The 27,019-nt window shown below is 31.2% G+C and overlaps 1 long non-coding RNA gene and 2 pseudogenes across 1 annotated transcript; 2 read left to right on the top strand and 1 right to left on the bottom strand.

The window, feature by feature from the left end:
* LOC106302841 overlaps positions 1-6,895 on the top strand; it is a 9,613-nt pseudogene extending 2,718 nt beyond the window's left edge.
* Positions 6,896-18,568: 11,673 nt separating this feature from the next.
* LOC106301894 lies at positions 18,569-20,136 on the top strand. The gene is made up of 4 exons (XR_001262303.1): positions 18,569-18,975; positions 19,086-19,557; positions 19,734-19,801; positions 19,906-20,136. It is a non-coding gene; the product is annotated as an uncharacterized LOC106301894 (long non-coding RNA).
* A 2,218-nt stretch (positions 20,137-22,354) lies between these two features.
* Positions 22,355-24,635, bottom strand: LOC106302840 (annotated as a pseudogene).
* Between the last annotated feature and the right edge of the window lie 2,384 nt (positions 24,636-27,019).

Genomic DNA, 27,019 nt, shown 5'->3' with positions numbered 1-27,019 from the left:
AGTAAACTGAAATGGAGTTGTGGTAGCGATGATTGATTGGTAATTTATGCTTGTATGTTTGGATGTGTAGTCCCATGAGTGGTTTGTGATTAAAGCTAGGATGCTAGAGAGAAATGAATGCTAAGCTGATAGATGAGTAATGATTGTTAATGTTATTGAGGTAGAACTTGAGTGCAATGTGTATTGTGTGTGGCACCGATAACGGGTGGCGTCTAGTGAATGAGTCCAAGTACAAGTCTAAATGAAAAGGAAAGCAAATGAGAATGGGAAGGGATGAGTGAAAATGATAAGGATGTGAAAGGATAAGTGAAAGTATGAAAGAATAAGGTTACGGTTAAGCATGAGTGGGGAAAGCATATAGAGTCTAAGGAAAGTATGTGTGGCAGTAGTTCACACTAGGTATCCATAGGAGATGCGGCGAATCCACAAGAATATGGAAGCACCCATAGTAGATGTGGCGAATCCACATTAATATGGGGTAGAAGCCTAGTGGGAGCTGCATCATGGTCGGGTAACGGGGAGTTAAAGGTGTCATAGGATCGAGTCGGTATGGTATGATGAGTCGGTTAAGTCTAGGGTTTAACGTGTGTGGCAATGAGTGAGTTCATTGTAATGATTGGTCACTAGGTTGATAGAAATGTATGGAATTGAATGTGGACAATTAGTGATGACAGTATGAAATGATAAAAATACATTACCTGATTGTAATGGCTAGTCAGTCCTAGTTCCCGCATAGAGTAGTATAGAGTGTCATGCGGGCAGGCTGGTCTAGAGCCACTTCACTGAGTAACTTGTTGCTCACTCTTCTATTTCCATTTCCCTGTGCGCAGGACTGTAAGTAGAAGTATATGGATGTGGGTGTGACGGTATTTCAAAGAAGGTTATGCGTCCGTCGGCTCTCGGGACCAGTAACGGGACACGTAGGGTTGTCTAAATGAGTAGACACGTGTCCATAACGCCCTTTCGATAACCCCGGCCGGACGCCGGGGGATCGGACCGTTATAAAAAGGACATCCACTCTATCGATGACTACGGCCAACAACAGCCACTCTCACCGCACTCTTTTGTCTGTGTGGTTTGATATTTTTTAAATGTGATCCAATTTGTGCTCACAGAAGTTTCTAAGTACTTTGCATTTCTGAACTTCGATTTGTCTGATGTTGTAATTATGCCTCTATTTAGGGAAAATGAATAAATGAAAAGGTACTTTAAAAAAAAATGTTTAATTCATGTTAAAACGAAATGAAATTATTGTTCCCTAGACTTTTACGAATCCCGATTATCCAGACAGCACGCGTGCCATGTTGAAATTATAAATCATCAACAATCAATATGATTATAGTTATACGTTATCTAATGAAAACGAGAGTTAGAAGAGCATAAATATCATATCGGAGATCCTTAAGTGGATTAAGTGGATTTGTTAAAAAAAGTCATGCTGAAAGTCTCACAAAACAGTTAAAATCGGTCACAAAAGTCGCCAAAAAAGGATCTTCTATCTACTGTTTGCGGATTCTAGTAATACGTGGCGGTTCGTGATTGATTTTTTTTTAATCAGAGAAAATAAAAAAAAAAAAAAAAAATTTTAAGAAACCCAAAAAACAGTTTAGCGGTAATTATGGCCTAAGACTAATACCACAATTGACAGAAAAAAAAAGACTAATACCACAAAAACAACTCAAAATTATTACAACTTGATTTCTTCACAAAAGAGGACATCATATATCTTCGGTTGTCACCCCTACAGCTACAGGATACTGAAGAATGGAAACATTAGTTTAAACCAAAAATACCAAGAGAAGCAGAACTAACAAAAGCTTACACGACGAGAACAACAGCATATTATATATCAAACCCACAAAAGATCCTGGAGGATGCAAAATTATCTTCAACCCCAAGAAAAGGACAGGTCAAGGACGAGTGGGGTACACGCGCCCTCCGTTGCCGTCGCCGGTAGGTCGGCTAATAGCGGAGGGAGAAAAGGCAGAGATAATGGCTTTGACGGCCATAGTCTTTACCAGCTTCCTCTTAACGGGAATCACACTCGCTGTTTCTTTCTTCACCTTACGCTCCGACGTAGAACTAGAGCCTTCTCCTTTAGAACTCATCTTCAATGTAGATCTATGTGTGTATGTATGTTTTGTGTTTCTTTGTCGCTTTTGTAATGGTGAAGCCATGCAGAAATGTGGTTGGTTTATATAGAAAAGAGGAGATGCCTTCAAGTGAGTACTGTTTACTTCTGCTCTAAGTTTCTCCACGTCGTGTCAGCCACCCATTGCTGTAAAGAGGAAATTTACGCTAACACCTTCTACTTCTGATTTAAGTTCCAAATTAAATAATAAAACCCAAGCGAAGTTTACGTTAAATTTCGTGCATTTTATTCTGGAGTATATGTGGATGCATATAAACCTCTTAAGAAATAAATTAAAAGTAACAATAAAACTATATTATGAAATTTTCATGCATTATTTGATTAATGTAGTATTTATATATAATATATTTGGTAGATGAGGAACCGGCAACTTGGGAACTAAGTACCAGTCTGCCGCTGGTACAAGAAACTGGGAAGACGACATTCGACATATATGTTATTGGGAGTATTTTTTATTCAACACTTTTTATAAATAAATATGTAAATAAATATAAAATGTGAAATAATATATTTAAAGTTTAAATAATTTAATAATAAGTGATGTTTTAGTATTGTTATCTGTGTTTCAAAAAGAGCTATATTTATCTAAGACGATGACAAAAATAAATTATTTTATTTGTATTGTTTATCTTATTCTTTTTTTTGTCAACTTGTTTATCTTATTCTTATTGTTATGTTTTACTAATCATATAATTGTAAGTAGTGTTTTTAGTATTATATACTGTAGCAATGAAAGTAAATAATCATTTATGCTGCAACTATATTAATCAATAATTTCAAACAAATAATTCAACATTAACGAAAACATAATTTGTTTTAAAACCTTATAATATAAAATAGAATTTTCTTATCTATAATCATAATGTTTCTGCTTTTTTGACTGCTAATGTCGAAAATATTTTGTTACATTGACTAATTGAGTAACATATATATACAAGGAGACTCGAGAGATATGACCATGTTGAAAATAATTGTGTAGAGACATGAGTTACATGACGATATGTAGATCCGCGTTGGATCTAGAGAATCTCCTTTTCCGCGTAATCGTCCAAGGTATAACTGAAGCCATCATATCCTCTTTTGTAGATTCTTTTCTTTTTCCTATCTCTGCGTTTTGTACTTTCTGTCTATTAGTATTATTTCTGCATGTTCAGACAACAATATCTATACTTGATCGTAAGGAACAGTACAAGGATCAGCCAAGGGCCCATTCTATTTCCTAAATTTTTACATTTAGGAGACTTGAAGACTTTGTTGTCAGATACTAGTGAGGAAAAATGAAAGAAACGTAACGGAGATTTGATTACAGAACAAACACAACTATAGTTTTTTTTTTTTTTTTTTGACTGAGGCTTACACAATTATAGTTTTCATTAGATTCAAATACAACCATGATGAATACTATCTTCTTTTTTTTTGATGAATAATAACGGCTGGTGAATTAACATGTTTTTACAACATAAAATAAGTAATAAATATTTTAGAAAATTCTATTGACATTACCGTGGAACAGCTGTCGAGTACTAATCAGACGTGAACATTACAATAACGAGGTGGTTATCCAATAAATTATGTATGTTTTTTGTTTGAAAAGGAATTATGTTTGTTTTCCTCTAAATGATAATACTAATATTAATAAAACGGATGAACCAAAGCTTGTTTCCGTGTATAAGTTTATAAATTTTATATCACGAGTGTAAATTAATCAGTTGGAATATTAAACTGTGTCCTTTTCAAAAAAAAAAGAATATTAAACTGTGTGCTAACTAGACTTCAAGGATAAATCAATGAACTGGCAAAAGAGTTACGGTGCAGTGGAACTTCTTTGCCAAGACAACGTTAAGTGGTTTACAATTAAGATGATACAACATACATGAACATGATGTTGTTTCCAAATTATTTAGCCTAGTTATTTAAATTAAATAGACAATAGCTTTTATTTGTCACCTTCGGACTTATTGTATTTCTTTAATGTTGAAACTAATACATTTAAACGAGGTGGTGTGACATATTGTGAGGGGCCATCAACTTCTTAATTAAGATTGGATTTTGGCTGCAAACAGCAAAAGGCAAACAAAAGACACTACTAATTAATTATCAACAGATATCTTATCTTATATAAAGTAGGCTTGTGCTCTGCCGACAGCCTTCCACGTCACCAAAGAGGATGAGACATTTTTGGACACGTGGCACTCCTTTTTTAAAAAAAAATCGACAGATTCTGTGACTTTTCTTGGGCTGGGCCATTCATTTATATTTTTTCTGGTCTGGGCAATTTGTTTGTATTTTCATCCCTGGCCAGTTAAAGTGCAAGTAGGGTTAACATCACCTTCTTAACTTCTTAGAAAAAAAAAATTGCCGGATACCATCGATAATCTCAATGTTACGTTTCCAGTTTTGCATTACGTTTCCAGTTTTCACACTCTGAATATTCAATCGGTCTCAGCATCTCCCATCGTAACCGACAGAAGGTCTGACTATAAATCTCCGATCTCCCAGCTATGAACAACACAACTTCAACCAAATTGAGAAGAATATACTTGATAATTAGAAACTCCGACGACCGATGTATTCCTCCTGCTCTGCGTCTCACCGTCGGGCTAAGACATAAGCTCACCGGCTCTGTCTTTTTATGACAAAGAAGCTCACTGGTTCTGTCATGTCTTATTTCCTTGACTTCGCTTTGGTTCCTGGGTCTGAGGTTATACTCGTCTCTCTTCTTTAGTTCCTAGGGTACTTGTGACTGTGTCTTGCTTTTACACTTCTTTCTGATGTTTGGAATGATTGAAGTTGATAGTTACACTCGTGTTATGTATGTAGACCATATTTGAATCTGTGATGTTTCAAGATTGCATTTTTACTATTTTGAGTTATGAGATGACTGGTGATCTTGCTGAGATCCGTGAGTGAGTGATTCACTGACGATTTGTTTTGAGTTTATTATATTGACTCAACATGTAACTAACTGATCGATTCTACTTCTACTTGCAGTACTCTTCTGTTCTTGCACCATACTGCGTCATGATGTGTTGGGTCAGGTTTGTTTTTTTGACAAATTTTATAAACACTAGAAACTCCTGAGTCAGCTTTTGTTTTTGGTTATTCAATGTGTCATTTTGTGAATGCAGGAAACACTTTTGAATCTCTTCCTTCGCAACTACCTGCCCTACAACCTTTATGACAAAGCAGAGAGGTTGAGATCAAAAGCACCAAGATTTGAGGCACATTTTAACCAACAGGTTTATCTTTTATTATTCTTTCATAGAACTTGGTTATTGTAGCTTTCTAGATTATAGTTTATATCGTTTCTCTGATTTCTACAATTAGGCGTACCAGAACACATTTTATTTGGCTAGCAATACACAATATCCCATAATAAAAGACTACCAACCTCTCTCCGGCTCCCACCTTTATTGTTAAGATATATGAGCACAATTCTTGCTTTTTGCAACAGATAGCTCATCCGCTCTGATCTATCACCATTGCTAACCTTTTAACAGTCAATTTTTTTTAAAAAAATACTGAGTTTATATGTATCTCCTGCTAGGCTTTGCTCTCCCATTATGTTCTTATATTTACATTTTGTTTCTTTTCCCTGCCTTACTTGTGCCTTCTTAGACCTCCATATCTACAAACGTAATATAGTGTGTATATATATACACATCTCACAGAATATGTTCTTACAGTTGTTGATATTTGTCCAACTCGGTAAAATCTAGACGATCCAACTAGAGTAAACTGATGCAAAAGAGAGCCTCCTCCAGGCGGCTAGAAAAGCACTTGTCGCTACTCTAGGCTTCAGAGTCCAATGCGTCAAGTGGGCTATTTTAGTTCGACTCCTCTTGGGTGAAATCCCATAGCGATCCATCTTCACTCAAAAAGGAATGAGAAAGCTCTTACGCCATATTTGGAACTTACCAATGTAAGTGTCAATCTTAGGAATTCTTGCGTCTGTGATACTTTCTAGATTAAAGTTAAGTTACTCTTCTCGCTGCTGTAGACCTCCTTTGTTCGTCCTAGCCTTCCTTGACATTTAACTAGATTTATGCATCATCATGTTGATTCTGAAATAAGGATTTCATACTAAAAATATGTTTGAATTTTGTCAGGCAGTGAGGATAGGTGACTTAGAGCTCAGTAACGTCCAAGAGAGGTTTGAGACATTTTCTGTAAACATGACTCACAACCTCATAGTCAGGCTCCGACACAAACAAAACAGGACTACGCAACACTAGCATCTTACGCAACATTAGCATCTCTTACTCAAGAATCTCTCTAACAGATGTCACCCAGAAGCTAAGGCTAAACTCTGCACACCCGATGGCAGATGCATAAAGCATAGTGGCTAAATCCATAAGAGACGGAGCAATCAACGCGACCGTCAACCACCTGAAGGGTTGTATGGTCTCAAAGAAAATATGAGACATCTACTCCACTAACGAACTACAGAATGCCTTTAACTCAAGAATTGCATTCTGTTTAAACATGCACAACGAAGCGGTGAGAGCGTTGACGTTCCCACCAAATACGCACAGGGAGATAGAGAGTGAGGAGAAGAGTAGAGAGAGATGAAACAGCAAGAAGTGGAGCTCACTTAATAAATGGCTGAGGAAGATGATGACGATTTCTAGATTTGATACAAATTCTCGCGTCTCGTCTCTTTTGCTATTTCGAAATTAACTGTCATTTTTCATCTTCTTATGCACATCAGTTCTTTTAATTTATGAGTGAAAGAACTCAATATATTTTCAAGTGTTCCAAGTTTCAAAATGTGATGCTGATAGTGCATATTAGCATGACATGATTTAGTATGTCTTGGCGTTTGGTCTGGATAGGCTTTTAGGTCTGGCTTCGTGAACTCTTTTCAAACCACCACAAAACAATATTGCACACATGAAAGCTTCCAACCTTAAATGCAACTATAAACCACTATGCATAGTACATTATTTGAAGACAAATTTTGTAGCGTAAAGCAACTAAATCTCTTTTTTTTTTTGCGTGAATACCAAGTTAATATTAAGAACGCTCCCGTGTTTGAAAACACAACTCAAGAGTCATTGTGGTTATTTTCCCAGCCTAAGACCCCCAAAAAAATCCTTTAACCCAAATACCAAAAAAACAAAATAATTCATTTTTGTGAACCCATTGAAATAAAGTTATTACATGGGAATATAATCCCTTCTCATAAAGTCCACCTTACAAGGTTACAACGTTTGGACAATGACATGTGTCATCTGTATATTAATTCTTAGATTTCTTAGAGGAAGAAGTTTGATTCATCTAAATATATACTATAGTTTACACTAATTTGACCATAAAATTAATTATTAATGTACAAAAATATTCTTCTTTCTTTTTTTAAATAGAAGCTACAAATTTATCCAATGTGATAAAAATATATATGACTTGTGTTCAAAAAAAAAAAGAAAAGATCAAAACATATATGACTATTAATAATTTTGAATAACGAATATTTGATAATAATTTTTGTATCTTCTATCATTTTGTTTAATTTTATATTAGGTGATTCTCCCGTGCGCCATGCACGAGAATAAAATTTACAAAATTAATAAATTATAATATTTAAAAATATTTTTTTTTGTATGTTAATAGGTTAATCTATATTATTATTTGCGAAGTGATTTTCGAATCCAAGCTCTCATGTTAAAAGTTAGAGTTGTTAATATTTTTTATACCCTTAATGAATAAAATATATAAATTACCTACAAAATAAAAAAGAGTTTAAATTATTTTGATTAGACAATTGATTAAAACTAATAATACTAATTATTATCCAAAATCCAAATATATATTTTAAAATAAAAAAAAAGATAATTTTTATATATACTATGTTGTTATCTGGAAAATATATTTATTAATTGTTTTAAAAAAACAGAAAACACATATAACTAAATATTAATGAAGTAAAATTCTTAATTTTATATAATTGAAAAGTGAATATTGAATGATTTTTAAGATTGACCTATTAATAATAAATATAGTATACGAAGAATTTTTTTATAAAAATATACATAAAAATGTCCAAATGAAAATATAAATAATAATTGGTTAAAAAAAGAAAATATATATATAATAATGTATTATTATAGTCTTTTAGTTAGTAAATAATGTATTAATAAGTAATTACAAAATTTTCATGCCCGCATTCGCGGGCGAAACACCTAGTTTGTATGTATGATGAAAATTCGATTAAGTATCTTTATGTTTTCATCATAATCAGATATGTAATTTGAAATATAATATTTGTATTAATTTAACTATTTGTTACTGTATGTTGTTTGCATCTATTATTTTAAATTGATGATGATTTTTTTTATTCAAGTTAAAATTGGTTTATTAGTAGATAGTTTCAGTTTATCCTCTTGCTCTTATATTTGTAAATATAGTTTACAAAATTTTTGTATAGTTTGATATATGTTGTTTTGAAAATTTGAAAAAAATAAATATTAAATCAGATATCAATCAATAAACATAATTTGTAATATTTTGAAAACTATTGAACATATATAACTTTATATATAATAGATAACTCATAATAATTGGTTGATTTAATTGTTCATATTTTGATTGGTTTCGCTATTTATATTTTGGTGTATTGGGTTATATCATATTTTGAAATGAATCATAATTTTTGGTCATAATTAGACAAAAATAAGAATAATATTGTTAATTATACTTTGTTTAATTTTTCCTTAGGTTGATAAATATATTTATGTATGATTTTAAATATGTATTTCAATAAAATATATGTCTATATTTTAAAAATCATAGATATTTGTTTATTTGTTTATGTTTTTTGACAAATTAAAAAAAAATCGTTTATATATAATCTATTTTTTATATTTTTTAAATATTTAATTGTATTTCTTATGTGCTATTGTAAAAAGGGGAAATTTTATTTTTACCACTTTCATGGCACCACTTTTCATCTTTACCACCACTAAATGAACATTTTCAAAAATACTTTCATCATTAAGTGGTAAAAGACTCTTATACCCTTGTTCTCTATATAAATAATAAATCATTATTTAAAAACAAATAAAAAAATATTTTTTAATGTTTTCCAATTATAATTTTTCAAATTCGAACTTTTTTATGAATTTTCTTTTTGAATTTTGTTTTTTCGAAATTTTTTTTATATATTTGAAGTATTTATTTATATATTTATTAGAATTCTAAATTTCATATTCCAAAAACCTTATCCCACAATTCAACTTTAAACCTAAGTCTAGATTAGTTAACCCTAGAGTTATAAGTGTCTTATACCCTTCATTAAAAGTGAGGATATAAATAATTAATGTAGACATGAATAATGGTACTATGAATGTGGTATTTGTGGCAATTTCCATTGTAAAAAGAAAATTTAAGCTAAAACTTAGTTAGTGCAAAAAGGAAAATTTAGTTAAAAACTTTATTTAAATTTGGGCATTTTCAAAAATGACTCAAAATTTCAAGTCAAACACAAAAATAATCTATGTTTTTTTTGAAACTTTGTTTTGTCCTATTCACCCTAGAAGTTCTAGTTATTCACGAAAATGCGATAACTTTTTTCTCTCGAAAATAACGATTTTACCTTACCATCCTCATTTTCACCAAATATGTACAACTTTGCCATTGACATCAATACCTCAACCACCATGAACTACCAAATTGAGAGTGTTAATACCCTAAAGTTTCTATTTTTTCTCATCCTTTCTCATTTCCTATCCATACAAACCACATATCTTACACTTTCTCTCAAAATTCATCAAAAAACTGAAGATTTTGTTTACAAATTATGTAAGGTTCATAAGCTCACGATTCTTGGTGATTAACGAGTAGGTAGCTGTTCTGGTGAAGTTCTGGGTGATTGGAAAACCAAATAAGTCATCTCACGAGTTCAAGGTATGAAAGCGCGAACCACATTTTATTTTTCAGATCTGTTCGACGAAGAAGACTTCTAAAGTCTAGAAGTCTTCTAACTTTCCTTTATAAACAAAAAAAATTCGAAATTCTCAGAGAAGACTTTTTTCAGAAATTTGGTAGTTCTTTAGAAGTCTTCTCGGATAAATAGGTTACTTTTAAATTTGACCAAAGTTGGTCAGAAATTTGACTTTTTGTAGAAGACTTCCTTAGAAGTCTTCCTGGAGAAAACTTCTACAGAAGTCTTCTGAAAGTCTTCCCTAAGTCTTCTCAATGCCAGAAGATGTCTGCGTGGGTTACTTTAGCAATTGAAAAATAATAGTAAAACATTTAATATCAATGAGAAGATTTCTAAAGAAGACTTCTAAGAAGTCTTCTTTAGTTGAATTCTGGGTTTTGGTCAAACCTTTACCCGCGAGAGAAGACTTCTAGAGAAGTCATCCTACGGAATACTTCTAAAGAGGTCTTCTCTCGAAAAGTCAAATATAGTCAATTGCAATAGTAACCCAAAAGGCTTCTTGCGACATTGAGAAGAATTCCGGAAGACTTCTTTTGAAGTATTCTCCAGGTAGACTTCCCTAGAAGTTTTCTACAAAAAGTCAAAATTCTGACCAACTGCGGTCAAATTCAAAAGTAACTTGTTTATCCGAAAGAAGTCTTCTCTGAGAATTTTGAAAAAATATCAGTTTCAAAAGTAAGCCAATATTTACAAAGGAAGACTTCCGAAGATGTTTTCTGTAGAGTAGACTTTTTAAGAAGTCTTCCTTTGTAAATTTGCAATTGAAAAAATGACATAAACAGAAGACTTCTTTTGAAGTCTACACAGATAGACTTCTTTTAAATTCTTCCATGGATGACCTCCAAAGAAGTCTTCTACAAAAATCTTTATTAAACTTTAAATTTATCTAAAATTAAAATGAATTTTTAATATTTTCTTACTAATTCATGTTTATTAGTCAATATTGGGACTACTGAGTCGAATTCATAACTTAACTGGTGATAATTATGAAGTTACAAACATTGATGTTTAATAATGTTTCTAGCTAAACGGAGAAGTCTTCTGTAAGTCTTCGTCATAAGTGTTAACTTCAAAAGTGTTAAGTAACTTCACTTAAAATTCAAGTTTGATCGTTTGTGAATTTGACTTAGTTTTTTTTAAGTCTTCTCTCTTATTTTTAGTAAATTTGACTAAGTTTTTATGTTGTTGTGTTTTGTTATGAGTGGGTAGAATGGTTAAAAAAAAATTGTGGTAAGTTGTATCAATAACTTCAATAATGTCAAGTACTTTTGGCAAAATATGAACATATTTAGCAAATTCATTCGATTAACATTTTTTTAAGTTTACATAAGAATTCACAACTAAATAGTGCACATACAAATCATAAAACAAACCATAAACAAAACTATTACACATGGAACTAGATATCATTCCTCAACATAGATAAGCTTGGACTCCACTTGACATCATTCATTTGTACCACTTTGGACAAAAGACTTTGGAAGACTTCCCGAAGACCTCGTGGGAAGTCTTCGAGCATAAAATACATAAGAAGACTTCTCAAGAGTCTTTTGAGAGTTTCTGAGTCTGCCAAGAGTCTTCTGATAGTTTCTAAGAGTCTTCCAAGAGTCTTCCGAGAAATCTTCCAAAGTCTAACTCATATCTGAAAAATCTGCATATTCAAACTTGGAAGACTTCCTGAAGACTTCGTGGGACGTCTTCTAGCATAAAATGCATTAGAAGACTTCCCAAGAAGTCTTCCGAGAGTCTTCCAAGAGTCTTCTAAGAAGTCTTCCAAAGTATGATTTAGATCTGAAAAGTTTATATATTCAAAAGCATTCAAATAGCTTCAAAACTTCAAAAACACGTTTTTATGCTTAATAATAAACAAAAAATTGTCACATTAGGTTGAATTTATAACTTTTTAGAATCCAATATATAAACACACAAAAATACATATCCAAAATTTGTACTATTTTGGGCAGAAGACTTCCTGAAGACTTCGTGGGAAGTCTTCTGACATAAAATGTATTAGAAGACTTGTCTAGAAGTCTTCCGAGAGTCTTCTGAGAAGTCATTCAAAGTCAGTCTCAGATCTAGAAAACCTGCAAATTCAAAAGCATTCGAATGACTTCAAAACAAATAAAAACTTCAAAAATATAATTTTATGCTTAAATAATAAAAAAACAGTCACAATAGGTTGAATCTATAGTTTTTTTGAATATAATATATAAAACACAAAGTAATACATATCCAACATTTATGAATCTACATTTTAATGAGTGAAAGATGAGAACTATGCAATGAAAAACCTGCAAAAAGAAAATAAATTAGTGAGAAAGCATAAGAAAAAATTGAGAAATGAATTTAAATTTGGTGTATTGATGGTCAAAGAGATGAAGAGTTTTAGAGTGGGAAACATTATATTTTTATTGCAGCTATTTGAGAGGAAGAAAGAGAATGTGTAAATTTTCTTTATATATGGAAACAAAAATTCCAATTAGGTTAAATATTTTCGATAGAGAAGATTCTTTAAAAGTCTTCTAAGAGAAGACTTCCCAAGAAGTCTTCTAGATCCTAAATTCAAATACATGAGAAGACTTCTAGAAGACTTTGCTTTAGGCGGGAAACCTATATTCTACTAAAATTTAGGCGGGAAACCTAAATTCTACTAATTTTAGGCGCGAATATGTTAGAATACTTCTTGTGAAGTCTTCTGGAAGTCTTCCAAACTATAACCTTATCAAATAACTAACTAAATAGCAAATAATAATTCATTAAACTTTTAATTAACTTATAAAGTGTTTAATATACACAAAACTAAACACAAGGAGGTCAAAACAAGTTTTTTAAAGTTAAGATTCCAAAATCTAATCCTAAAAATACCAACAATACTATAACATATCTTACCAAACCATAAACTAAATATTATCATGACTAATTCTATATTCACTCATCTATGTTAAAAATAATTCAAATTTATTAAAACTAAATTTCTATCGTTTTGAAATGTTTACTAATACATGATTTCTATTTTTTCTCTTTCAAAATATTTTTTATTAAATTTATTAATTATTTTTAAGATCTAATACATGAGAAGACTTTTCCTAGAAGACTTCAGGAATACTTCTGGAAGACTTCGATTTAGGCAGAAAACCTAATTTTTTCTAAATTTAGGCAGAAACCCTAAATTCTACTAAAATGTAGGCGGGACATGTCATAAGACTTCTTGGGAAGTCTTCTGTGAGTCTTCCAGACCCAATAATCAAATAACTAATCAAAAAAACACATTCTTAAACTTTTAAGATATTTAGAAAGTGTTTAAATCAAGTTATTAGACAATCACTAATCACATATAGGTCAATTTTTTATAAAAAAAAGATAAGATGAGATTTCAAAATTTAACCCTAAAAATACTAACAATATTACAACATATGTTACAATACACTAAACCAAAGAATATCATGACTCAATCTACATTCACTCATCTATGTTAAAAATAATTTAACTTTCAATAAAACTAAATTTACATCTTTTAGAAATGTTTATTAATACATGATTTTCATTTTTTCCCTTTGACAATATATTTTATAAAATTTATTAATTATTTTTAAGATCTAATCCATAAGAAGACTTTCTCTGGAAGACTCTTAGATGACTTACAGAAGACTTTGATTAAGGCGGCAAACCTAATTTTTTCCAAAATTTTGGCGGGAACCCTAAATTCTACTAAAATTTATGCGGGATGTGTCGGAAGACGTCTTTTTAAGTCTTATGTGAGTCTTCCAGACCCTAAAATCAATCAACTATGCAAAAAACATTTTCTTAAACTTAAAAGAAACTTAGAAAATGTTTAAATATTACATGATATTTACTAAAAATATATGAGTCAATTTGAAAAATGAAGGTAAGATTTCAGAAACTAACCGTAAATATACATACAATACTATAACATATGTTACAAAACCCTAAATCAATGACTCATGAGCCAATGTACATTCACTCATCTATGTTGAAAATAATTCTATTTCAGATGAACTAAATTTACATCATTGGTAAATGTTTATTATTACATGATTTCAAATTTTTACCCATCAAAATATTTTTTATAAAATTATAAAATTATTTTTAAGATCTACTGAACGAGAAGACATACAAAAAAATCATCATAGAGAATACTTATTTGTAAGTCTTCTCTAACGGAGGGTTATAATGGTAAAACTGAACACATGTTTTTTGTTTGTTCATAAAGGGGCTGTTATAATTTCACTAGACTTTTGGGTTGTTTTTGCATTTGATTGAATTTGGGGTACACTTTTGTATTCAAAATAAAGTTTTGAGTCATTTTTGTCAAATCCCCCTTTAAATTTTACTAAGAAAAAAGGAAATAAAAATAGTTGTTATTAAAAACAAAAATTGTTGTTATTAACAAAATTCATATATAATAGTTTTAGTTGTTATTATAGGTTATAAATGTAAAAGTTTGATATATTTTTTATTAATGTTATTATTTTCTATCTTCTATTCATTTTATTTATACTAGGGGTTGACCCACCCTACGGGCGGATGAGTATACATTAAAACTATTTTATACTAAAATTTTAATTTTATAAAACATTTGACAATTTACTTTAAACTGTTTTTATTCTAAGATCATATATATATTGTAAATTTTATTAAATTTTGTTGGTTTGAGTTGAAAAGACCATTCACATTTTTTTGTAAGATACAAAATTATTAAATAAATTAAGAAAAATGCATTGATTAATATTTTTCTATTTTATTTTCATTGCAATTTTATAAATTTAAGAAAATCTTAAGTAAGAATAACAAATATTTTTTATTTCTAGTATCAGATTTTAATATTATTAAAATAACTTATTTTCTCGCGATAATAAGACATCCACCTCCAAGCTAAATCAATCTAAAATCAAATGTAATGTGATAAAATTATAAATAATTATATTTTAAAGTAATATATAAAAAGTTTCGATAATTTCATAAATAATAATTAGAATATTTTATGTAACAAAAATTATGTTTTCAAATATATGTTTTCAGTTTATATTATATATTCAAGTTATAATGAAGTTTTCCCTAATTTTTAGTGTTTTACTAATTATGTTTTGTAAATTATTTTAGCATTTTTGAATTTTTTTATAAATTTTTTTTTATTGAAATGTCACTCATGCTATTTAAAAATATTTTTATAAATAGTGTTATAAATTAATAAGATATTGCATTTCTAATAGAATTTTACTTGAGTTTCACACCCTATCATAACAAATAATTTACTTCGAATAAGCTAGAGTAAACCAAACATAATTTAATCAAATAACTTAAATGTAGCGTAATCATTAATAATATGGAAATTAAGAGAAACCAAACAGCGTGCAAATGTTTTCTGAAATTTTTTTTTCTTTTCAAATACTAAAACCAAAAGAAGTAACTAAATTATTTAATCTTTTCAGTGGCGATGTATTGAATGTTTCTATGTAATTAAATATCTCATTCTCAGTTTCCACATAGTAAAATAACATCATAAAGCATGTATACTTACATAATTAAATGAAACAAAACAATATGTTAGGTTTATATTCCAGACCAAAACAATCAAAGAATATATCATCGAGAAAATAGTTATACACACCAACACTGCAAACAGTTATGTATATACTTTGAATCTACACAAATCATTATTTATTTTTGTATTCTTGTACATTTACTTTGATTTTTTGTTATACTTTTTTTTTCTTAAATTTGATTTAGATATTGCGAAAGAAGAAATAATTGACTCAATGTAATAGAGTTAGTATCTTAATTAGATACACAATATAAAAATTAGTGTTTTTTGTTACTGCTATATTTTTTTATGTTTGCTTTTTTTTTCGAACATCATGTTTTCTTATTTTACGATCAAGTTATTATCCATGTATGAAACATATATTTTTATCATAATTTGGATTGAAGAATTTTAGAGTTACATAGCAAAGTTGTGTATGTCAAAAGCATCATGCCACCCTTTGTGTATCTCGTCGAGACAACCACGAACCAAACCAACTTGACCATCACAACCTGCCACCTATCCTCATCATCATCATTGCCACTAAAACCACCTGCCACCTATTATCACCATCACCTGAGGTCAGAATGTCTCACAGACCTGTTGTCTCAATGCGAGATACATTTGAAGCACCTCTGCTGATGCAGACATTACAACTTTGAGCTGAATTCTAATTTTTTTTGGGGAAAATATGCTTTCGCTTTTGTTACATACACTGCAGCAAAGAACGAAGCTACCAACGAAAAAATCTTACTGCACTTTAAACAAATAGAGATATTAAAAACCACTTCAATCAGAGAAACAAAAGTTACAAATTATTGTGCAAGAAGTTTTCTAATCAAGTGTAGACAAATCAAAACCTGTCTCGTCTCTGGTAGAATCTTGATGTTTCTTGATACAATTTGGATTGAAGAATTTTTAAAGCCAAGTTGTATCGAGACAACCAGGAACCCAACCAACTGGATCATCACCACCTGCCATCTATCATCATCATTGCCACTAACTTGAAAAATCTAATTCCCATACGCTAAAGGTTAAATATGTATATATATTACTCACCATAAACTGCATCCTTTCTCTGCATTCTCTTGCACATTCATCTCGTTTCACTGCAAAAACGCCAAACTGTACCGTACAATGGGTTTCACTTCTGTAAGATCAAATACCTGTAATTGTATAACCACCTTGAGCTCACGAAGCAAGTAAAATTATCATAGAAACAAACAAAAAACAATCCAAGTAATAAAGTTTATGTTTTTTCATGATAAGAAAAGTGTAAACGTTTTTAATGTACTAAGAAACTTTCTTACACATGAATCAGAATCTTTAAAGCCAAAAGATTGTATAACTTTTACCGATAACAATCAGAGAAAGACAGAAGATTTAATCATGACATAACACTAAGAATATTGTAGCTCTACAACCCACATCGATTCAACTTGTACCATATACTTTACAACAAAGTGATTCCATCCACAATCTAAACCCAAATAAAGTGAAAAGTAGATTAAAATTCTCTTCATATAATTAAAGAAAGAACGACTCAGAACTGTGAATTAAGTTTTTTTTTTAACCAACATCAATGTAAATGCAAAGTTGAAGTAAGGTGAGCTCAAAAGTTACGATCTTTAATATCTGATACAAAAATCAAAACAAAAGACACCGACCCGTTCTGCTCATCGTTTTTCATTGCTTAGATTTATTGGTTTTGATGTTAGCAGATGAAATAACATGATGCCACATAAAACTTTGAATTTCTCACTAACAATCACTTTGGTAGAGGACTTCTGATACAGATTTTCATATGTGGCTTCTAAACAACACAATCAGGCGATGAGCCATGTGTTAATGTGTTAATGCAATTAGTCTGGGGTTCTGATTCTTGAAAAGAGAGAATATATGAATAGTAAATAGAATCCCACCTGTTTGTAGATGAGCAGCATCTCTACACCAATCAGAGACTCCTCATTGCGTGTTGCAATTAAACTTGCCAAAAATGTATGAGCTTGAAGATAATTATGGTCTCTCCCAACCTGTAGCAACATTGTTGAAAACCATGGATGCGATATCTTCTGCTTTTTCTTATATGCAGAGTTGATTTTATAGTGGGAAGCTCGGGGAAGGTGTAGAGAACATTTGTTTGGTATTGAGAAATTAATGAAGAAATTAATGAAGCAAGGTTGATGATTCATTGTCGTGGGAAAAGGCGTTTCACCAGAGAACGCAAGAACTGTCGCCGTTAGAGTTTCCTTTGGCAAGGCGGAGAAGAAAGAGAATTTGGGCCGGGAGTCTAAATTGGGCTTCAAAATATTTTTCATGAAACTCACGTTTAGTGTGCTGATGTGTAACCTTGATTGGCTCTAAATATTTGTGCTGATGTGGCATGCCTAGAAATCCTCTAATTTAGTTCATTTTATATAGTAGAGATAAATACATTTTTCTTTTATTTTATTTTTCCACGAAATTAGATTTTATTAATGATCAAAGAAATCAAGTGTTATGGTATCACGTATTACATTTGGAACATAAGCATGCTATATGAATTCTATTCGGTCTCGTGTTGTTTATTATTAAATTACATACTTTAAATATAAAAATTGATATATATTTATATTTATATTTAATGTAGATATTGCATTCTCTATTAAATTTCCTTTTGATTTGTATAAATTTAAAATTTTTTAATTAAATTAATAGAAAGCTATATGTTTATAAGAAAGATATTACATTATCATTATCAGAATAAGGTGATTTGGAAACAAATATTAACAAAGAAAAAGTTAAATAAAAATATTATTATAATAATTAACTTAATTCATTAAGGTTATGGGGAAATTTTACTTATACACTTTGTTTGATACCACAATTCAATTTTACCATCAATCTAGGGATATTTTCACAAATACCACTTTCGTTAATGAGCAAAAGAGATACTACTCTTACTTTATCTTCTCCTCGATCATCGATTCTTCTCTCTTTTTGAGACCTATCTTCTCTCGGAGTCACCGTCGGGATCCGCCGTCTCTTTCTCTCACGCAGCGGCGACGAAAGAGATTCCAGAGAATCCCAATTCAAAATCTCTAAAATATCGACTCCTTTACGAGATTCAATACCTAGTTAAACTTAACAGCACGAAGAAGCGATTATCAATCAAAACCGAAGCTTCCATGAGCGATGTGATCCTCATTGAATCCAGAAACTTTGGTTCTTGAAGCGATTGAAGGCTGTTACCACTGTTACCCTTCCGCCATAGCCATCGATGGAAGAAGACTAGAAGAGTATTCATTTTGTTACTAGAAGCTTTGATTGAGATCAGCCCCAATCTCACAAACAATTTTGGTAAACACGGATCTTATTCCTATCTTTTATCTCAGTTCTAATTTGGCACTTGCATGAATTAAAAACTCAAACTTCTGTTGTTGTTCTTGTCTAATTCTGATGTTTTCTAGATGGGTAATTCAAAAGTAATTGCAGCTGTTTATGGACCAAGAGAGGTACTCTATTACTCATTCTCTTAAGATTGGTGATGCTTTTATTTATCTGTGTTTAATTGTATACATGTTCTCGTTCAGATTCAATACAAAAGCCAACAAAAGAATGGTCATGTATTGGTATGTATATGTTTGTGTATACTCTTCTTTGTATAAATCTGTTAGGATGCCTCAGCTGCATACATCACTGCACTTCCACTGCGACCCTCTTCGGATAATTCGTCCAACCATCCACAAGGAGAGTTTATAAACAAATAAAGATCTTTTTCGAGTCAAAGTTCTATGGTGAAGAGCCCGGTCTAGGTGATCTCCCTCCAGGGAAGAAGGCAGTGGTAAATGGGTGAGGTATTTCTTACTCGACTGAAAGGAGAGGAACGCCTCATCACTTCAATTGTTGCTTATGGATACGTCGCTTTACTTGTATGTTTTGGTAGGTGCTGTGTGAGTATAGTATGGTATAGTGATGTCTTAATTTACTAATAAATAAAAGAATCTTTGGTTGTATGCGTATAGTTTTGGTTTATCAATCGATGTAATGGTCAGGTTCTTGAAACTTAAAAGCTTACTTATCTGTTGTTCCTTGGTTGATTTGTTATGATGACGAAGAACCGGCTTGTTGCGCTCATCACAAATGTCAAACCTGAATAGCTACGAGATGTTATGTCAGGAGGATGGTAAGACTTTCTTCTATCTGCATCAATCCAGTTAATCAACGATCAAAATATTGTAAGCTTTTCAAATTTGCCCTTCTTTTTTGTTAATGGTTTCTTTGCTACAGGTTCTTTGTGCTTCAAATGAAGACCACTCAGTGGTGGAACCATTGCTACCACCTACTGGAGCTAAACCAGGAGAGCGTGTTTCATTTTCAGGGTATATAATATAGTGTAAATTGGCTTAACACCAAACCTCTTTTGATTGCTTTGGGTACATACTTTGTAACATCACTTACTTAAGAACCCTTATGTCTTAATATTTATATAGAGTCGAAGGAAAGCCAGAAGAACCCTTACTTTCTAAATTTTTATAACTAATTTATAAACCTTTATAAAATGATTTATAAATTATTATAACTGAATTCTAAACTCTTATACATGATTTATAAATATTTATGAACTCTCTTATAAATGATTTAGAAGTATTTAAAAATATTAATAAACCCTTATAAAAATAACTTATAAACTCTATAACCATTTATCAACTCTTATAATATTAGTTATAAACGTTTATAAAATTATCTATGAGCACCTGTATATGATTTATAGGACCCTACTAGATCATTATAACTTTTTTAAGGCTTATAAATTATTTATAAGAGTCTTTTTAAATCTTTATAATTGATTTCTAAATCGTTACAAAATGATGTATAAATATCTATAGCTGAGTCGTAAAATATTTTAAATGATTAAGAAATATTTATGAACTATTATAAATAATTTAAAAGCCTTTATAAAATTTTATAGCTAATATATCAATCTTTATAAAATAAGTTATAAACCCTTACAAATTAGTTTATGAATCATGCCTGATAAATGATTTATAAGTCTTTATAAATCATTTTACGGTTTCTTTTAAATTTAAATTACCCAAATCCTTCTATACTCTATTTTACTTAAATCAACCATTTCTACTTTGAAGTAAACTGATGCTTACTCTTATAAACATTTATTTTCTTACTAAAAACCATTGGAGTGAAAGTTATCATGATTCCCACATCATTATATTGTTTATAAATCAATTTTAATTGTTGATAAATCATTTATAAGTTTTTATAAATCATTTCTAAGTTTTTATAAATCATTTATAAGGTTTTATAAATCATTTATAAAATTATATAAACGGTTTATAACACTATATAAACTATTTATGAACCCTTAAAGTGATATATAAACATCTTATGAATGATCTATGAACCATTATAGATCATTTATAAGCCATTACAAATCATTAATAAACCATTACAAATGATTTGTAATATCTTATAAACAATTCAATTAACCCTTATAAATAATTTATAAACTCTTATAAATGATTTAAAATGGTTTATGAATTTTTATTAATAATGTAAACACTTATAAATGATATATATACCTCTTAGAAAGTATATATAAACCTCTTATAAATATTCTCAAATATTTTCTCTGTTACAAAATACTTGATGTTTTGGATGTATGCACAAAATACTAGACCGGACACACCCAGTTCATGGACGGACCAAGCAAACTACAAATTCTCTTTCCAGTGATCAGCATCATCAGTAGTGTAGTTTCTTAGAGTCTGGTTTCTTATAGATAAGCTTGGTATTGAAGGATAGTGTCCAACGTCGAAACAACTTCAACTATATGCTTGCCTTTGTTCAACATCACACAGCTTGCCCTGCAAAAATATTCAAACTTCATAGTTAGACAAAGAAATGTTTAGCAGGATCATGTTTACTTTTGGTGAAATATTTTTGACCTTCCGCCATTTGCAGCATATGTGATCTCAGCTCGAGCTGGAAGACCATTGACAAGCAATTTAAATAACCTGAGTCGCCAAATCACGTACACTAGCAACTTTGCAAACAGCTATAATCTCTTCTTGTATATTAGCTAATCTATCCACATTCTACTGCAAGATCACCTCTAACTATCATAACTCCTAAAAGGAATTAAACACTTCATCTCCAAAAGAAGAAGCTCAGGTACAAATCTAACCTCTGATCTCACAGTAAGAACATATTGAAACTGCTTTGTAGCTCCCATAAGTTTTTTTTTTCAAGTCATCACAAAATGTTTAAAATGATTACAATGGTTTATAAAATTTATAAAGGTTTTACAAAATCACTTACATGTGTTTATAAAGATTTTATATAGAATTTGTAAGGGTTTATAAAAGGTTTTAATGGGTTTTGAAGAGTTTATATAGGGTTTATAAAAAAAATATACAGGTTTATAAAACCATATAAATATTTATATAACTATTTATAAAGGTTTATAAAACCATTTATGAACCATTTATAAATTTTATAAGAGCTTATAAAACCTTGTATCAACCATCTATAAAGTTTATAAAACACATAAATATTTATATAACTATTTATGAAGTTTATAAAACTATTTAAAAGGGTTTATAAAACTATTTACAAGAACTTATAAGCTATTTATAAGAGTTTATACATTTATTTATAAGTGTTTATAAATTAATTTACAAGGTTTAAATCTATTTATAAGAGTTTATAAATCACCAAATTAACCAACTTTCCACCATTTTTTTGCTTATTAAAGAACATCATTCTTTTATAGTTTGTTTTACAAGGCCTTATAAAAAGGTATAATTGAGCATTGAGAACCTCACTATCTCTTTTCATTCTCTTCACCATCCTCTCAAATCTTATCGTTGCTTCCTAAGCACCACCAGATATGGTCAAAGAGAAATCATTTTAAGTTGGAGTTGTTGTTGTTACCTCTCTGTATTCCTTCTCAGCTTCTCCTACTTTGTCAGAACGTGTGAGCATGAGTTTGTCACTGCAAGTAAAAGAGAAGGGTTTATAGAATGTTCCAAAGTATATTTGACTCAGAACAGATATCATACAGGTTTATTTCCTTTAACTTTGTTGTTTCTGCCAATTCACAATGTTGCCTGAATGCAGTGCCTCGTTATGCTATTGTCGCCTTGAATACACAAAACGAAAGCAAGAGGGTAGAGTTTAATGTCCAGACATGTCTAGTGTGCATAAACAGGATCTAATCCCAAAGGCAAAAGCTAGAGAAAATCATCTTGATGGATTGCACATAACGAACATAATCCTTCAACGGTTCCTCAAAGCTCATCAAAACTTGTTGAGCCTACAAGTAGTGTAAGGTATTTCAACATGCATCATTTTACTAATTGAAAAAGATGGAAAGAGATGATCTATGCTTAGCAATATCTTACAAAAATTAGTACCACTTTCTGGAGCTTAATCGATAACAGTTCAGATTTAGTTCCAATATCAGAGAAGGCTTTTCCTGTAGGTTCACCCTCACAAGCCCTAAGAAGTTTTACAGCCTTGCCAAAATCCAACAGTGACTGACCCAACTCTGCCATCAGGTTAACAAAACATCACATACAAAGATCCATACATGCCTTTGAGAAAGTATAAGAGAATTTTCATACTTCAAACTAAGAGTACAGACATTGTTATTTACCTCTATGCCTCTTGACGAGGCGATATGCATGCTTCTGAGCCTCAGCTAAGTGGTTCTCAAGCTCAAAAACATAATGTTTAAGCTTCTCGTATTCAGGAGTAGTTTCTTCGACAGGTTTTTCCTTTCCGAGAACAGCATCACTAACTTTTGATTACACATCCTGTCAATTGAGCAGATGTGGCATTAAGATAATACCAAGTTAATCAAGAGCATGGGGAAAAGAGTGAATGAAATCAGTTATAAATTCCACATGTAAGATGTCTTGATCTTGCGTTATGGATTTCCACCCACGGTATAGCTAAGTAACTAATTATAGTGTTAACTCTGAACTCTTAACAGTTGCCACCATTAAACACTATCAGAGCATAATGTTATAGTGAGTCCATCATTGGCTCCAATCCCAACATGAATCCGCTGATGGGTCTTGTATGTTATTTTTACATGGAAAGGAAAAAAGTATGCTTACCCTAAACATTTGCATTAGATCAGCAGGCTTCGCCTTGAATATACCAGTTTCCTGAAACCTGAATCTTTCCATTGTCTGAAGAGAAAGTAAAACTCTCAAGCAGAAAGACAATAACCTTCTATATAATGCAACGTATAGTCCCTCATGGGGGGAGACAGTAAATGCAACCATAATTTTTTTTTATGCCAGAAAGGTAAAAGTTGAGATATCATACCTCTTCATCAGCTTGCAAGAAGGACCTAAGATCCTCACTATGCTGAAGCTCAGGGTGTAATGCTATCCAATTAACAAATATATCCAATGCTGCTCGCCTCATTTCAATAAACTCAGCAGTAAATCGGAATTTTTCTGCCAAAAAAAAAGTATTCATAAAACTTATTGCTCATTCATCACACTGTACTAAAGATGCCAAGAGAAGAATCTACAACCATGATGGTAATCAGAAACCTATAACTGAGAACTAAGCTGATTGAAAACTGATAGTCTGGAAACCAATCAACATAATTGGTAGATATAAATGTAATATACATTAACCAAGCATATCTTTACCTTGGAGTTGAGAGCAGTGGAGTTAACCACAACCGAAGTATCAACAATGTTATCAGAAAACACACAGAAATGGTAAAGACTGTTATGGGTGAGCTTAGAAGCCACAGCATAGCTTCCCCTGTAACTTAGAGTTCTGAAAGTGAGACGAACACCAAGGCAGTAAAGACTCTTGGGCACTTCCTCAGCAGCAATCTGAGCATACTTAGCACTTTTCTCTGTAACAGAACTCATCTGCCCTTCCAAAGACTGAGTAATAGCATTGAGCCTCATGATCATAGTGGCGCTGTCGTAATGAAGCTGCTGAGCTTGGTAAAGCAAGACAGCCATGTCGCGGATAGTGGGTTCAGACTTCAGAGTCAAGAACCGTCTAGGGACGTCTGGAAGAAGCGGCAGTGGAGAGAAGCAGCTGAGAGTTGCGGATCTGAGCGCTAAGGTCCCAAGCGAACTGAAGGTTTTTGCTTTCTTTAGCGATGACAACAAAGGCTTTAGCTAAAGCGATCTGTTCGTTAACTTGGCGAGAAAAGGAGGTCGGGCTTAACATTTCTTCGGTCATGTTCATGCCATCTACAAGCTTTTCGTCTTCTCGTATCTTGCTTTAGCTTCTTCTCCTAAAGCCTGTAAAAACGAATTCAATCATCTTCTCCAATTTATTTGAATTTTGAATCTCAAAGAAACTCACTTTAGCAAACCCTTATGGGGTTCCAGTCTGTACCGAAAAAGATCATAACTTTCTTCCTCCCATCGTCAACCTCATCATCAGTCGGCGGCTTGATCACCAAAGGCTTAAACTGCTCGACGCGTTTCGAGCTCCCGTAGCCGGCGGATCTTCACCAGACGAGCATGACGATGCAGCTGATGAGAATAGCTATGGAGGTGGATAAAATCATGGTGAATTGACAATTCTCGATGAGCATGGAGCTCAATCCGGCGGCGATGGACTCGTAAGTGGAGGCGTTCGCCAGGTCGGAGACGACGACTAGTTCTCCATCTCCTTTGATTAGTCAGGGTATAATAGTCTTTTACCTATTAATATTTTAAAGTTAAAGTTGATTGTGGTAGAAATGAAATGTCGTATTAAGAAAGTGGTATTATCTGTTTTTAATTAGTTTTGTTACAGGCCAAAAGCCCAAAACCTTTTTTCTGGATCGAAATTAGTCTTTTGGGTGGATAATTTTGATTTCTTACTGTCTTTATTTATTTATTTGGGTTTCTAAATTCAAATTAAATATTGTATTTAGTTTTTTAGTTAATAAGGTAACAATTTTTACCTTATTTACAAGAATTTTATATATAATACATTTTTATTTTTAAATAAAAAATATAAAAACTAATATCATACATAATCACTATTTAAATAGTATTTTAATTTAAATTATTTAAAAAACATTTTTAAATTAAATAATTAATTTATTTATGACACCGATAAATAATTTTTTTGGATCCGCCACTGTATTGAACAAATAAAATATTTTGCAAATACAGTATTTTTTTATTAAATTGCACATATCCAATATATTTATAGGGGTCAGACTAATCGTTAAGAATAAATACAGTCGACATTTTTTTATGTATGCAAATGGATAGTAAACAAAACTTAGGTTTACCCCTAGTGTGAACCTTTAATTTCACATCATTTTCTAAAGATCAATCAAAATGTCACATAGATTATTAAATAAAAATATTATATTTAAAAATAATAATTTAAAAAGAATGACGCCAATATTAACGACGCTAACGCCGGCGGGTAAACCTTAAATTTAAATCATAAATTCTAGAACCTAAATTCTAGATCTTAAAATCTAAACCCTAAACCCAAATCCTAGACACTAAACCCAAACCATATGCCGTAGACCCTAATCCCAAACCGTAAACCTTAAATCCAAATCTTATACCCTAATCTCAAATCATAGACCCTAAACCTAAATTCAAACCATTGACTCTAAACCCAAATCCTATACTGTCTAGGTTTGGGTTTAGGGTTTACGGTTTGGGTTTAGGGTATAAGATTTGAATTTAGGGTATACGGTTTGGATTTAGGGTATATGGTTTGACTATGATTTGAGTTAATTATTTAGGATCTAGGGTTTAGAATTTAAGATTTAGGGTTTAGATTTTAACTGTCGGCGTTAACATCGTTAAAATTGACGTTATTCTCTTTTAATTATTATTATTATTTTTTAAATAATATTTTTAATTTAATAATTTACGTGACACTTTAATTGATTCTTAGCAAGTGAAGTGAATTTAAAGGTTTATCCTAGGAGTGAATATAAGTTTTGTTCATCAAATATAACGTCTTTTTACCGCTCTGCCCGAACTGGTGATATTTTCCTTGTAATTTATATAAAATCCTAAAAAGCTATAACTTCGTATAAACCAAAGTATTAGCTTTTGATGCATGATGAAATAAAATATATTAATTAAAGGGATAGTCATGTATAAAAAGAGTGTGATCTACGTCATCAAAAATAATATACATGAACAAAATGTGACCACTAATACTTATAATAAATGTAATGAAAATCCAACCGAAGAAAGTCAATAGTGAACGGTGATGAGGAAAGTGAAAGAAACATCTTTTTGTAAGCTTATTGCTCCGAATGGTAACAGCAGATTGAGCGGTGCGGGAGAAGCGATACAACCGCGGTGCAGTTTTAACCGTTATAAAAATATATATATATATATATATATATATATATATATATATATAT

The sequence above is a fragment of the Brassica oleracea genome, chromosome C7 (genome assembly GCF_000695525.1).
Source record: "Brassica oleracea var. oleracea cultivar TO1000 chromosome C7, BOL, whole genome shotgun sequence".
Classification (NCBI taxonomy): Eukaryota; Viridiplantae; Streptophyta; class Magnoliopsida; order Brassicales; family Brassicaceae; genus Brassica; species Brassica oleracea.
Note: the sequence above shows the minus strand (reverse complement) of the source record. Positions and strands in the feature narration are given on the sequence as shown.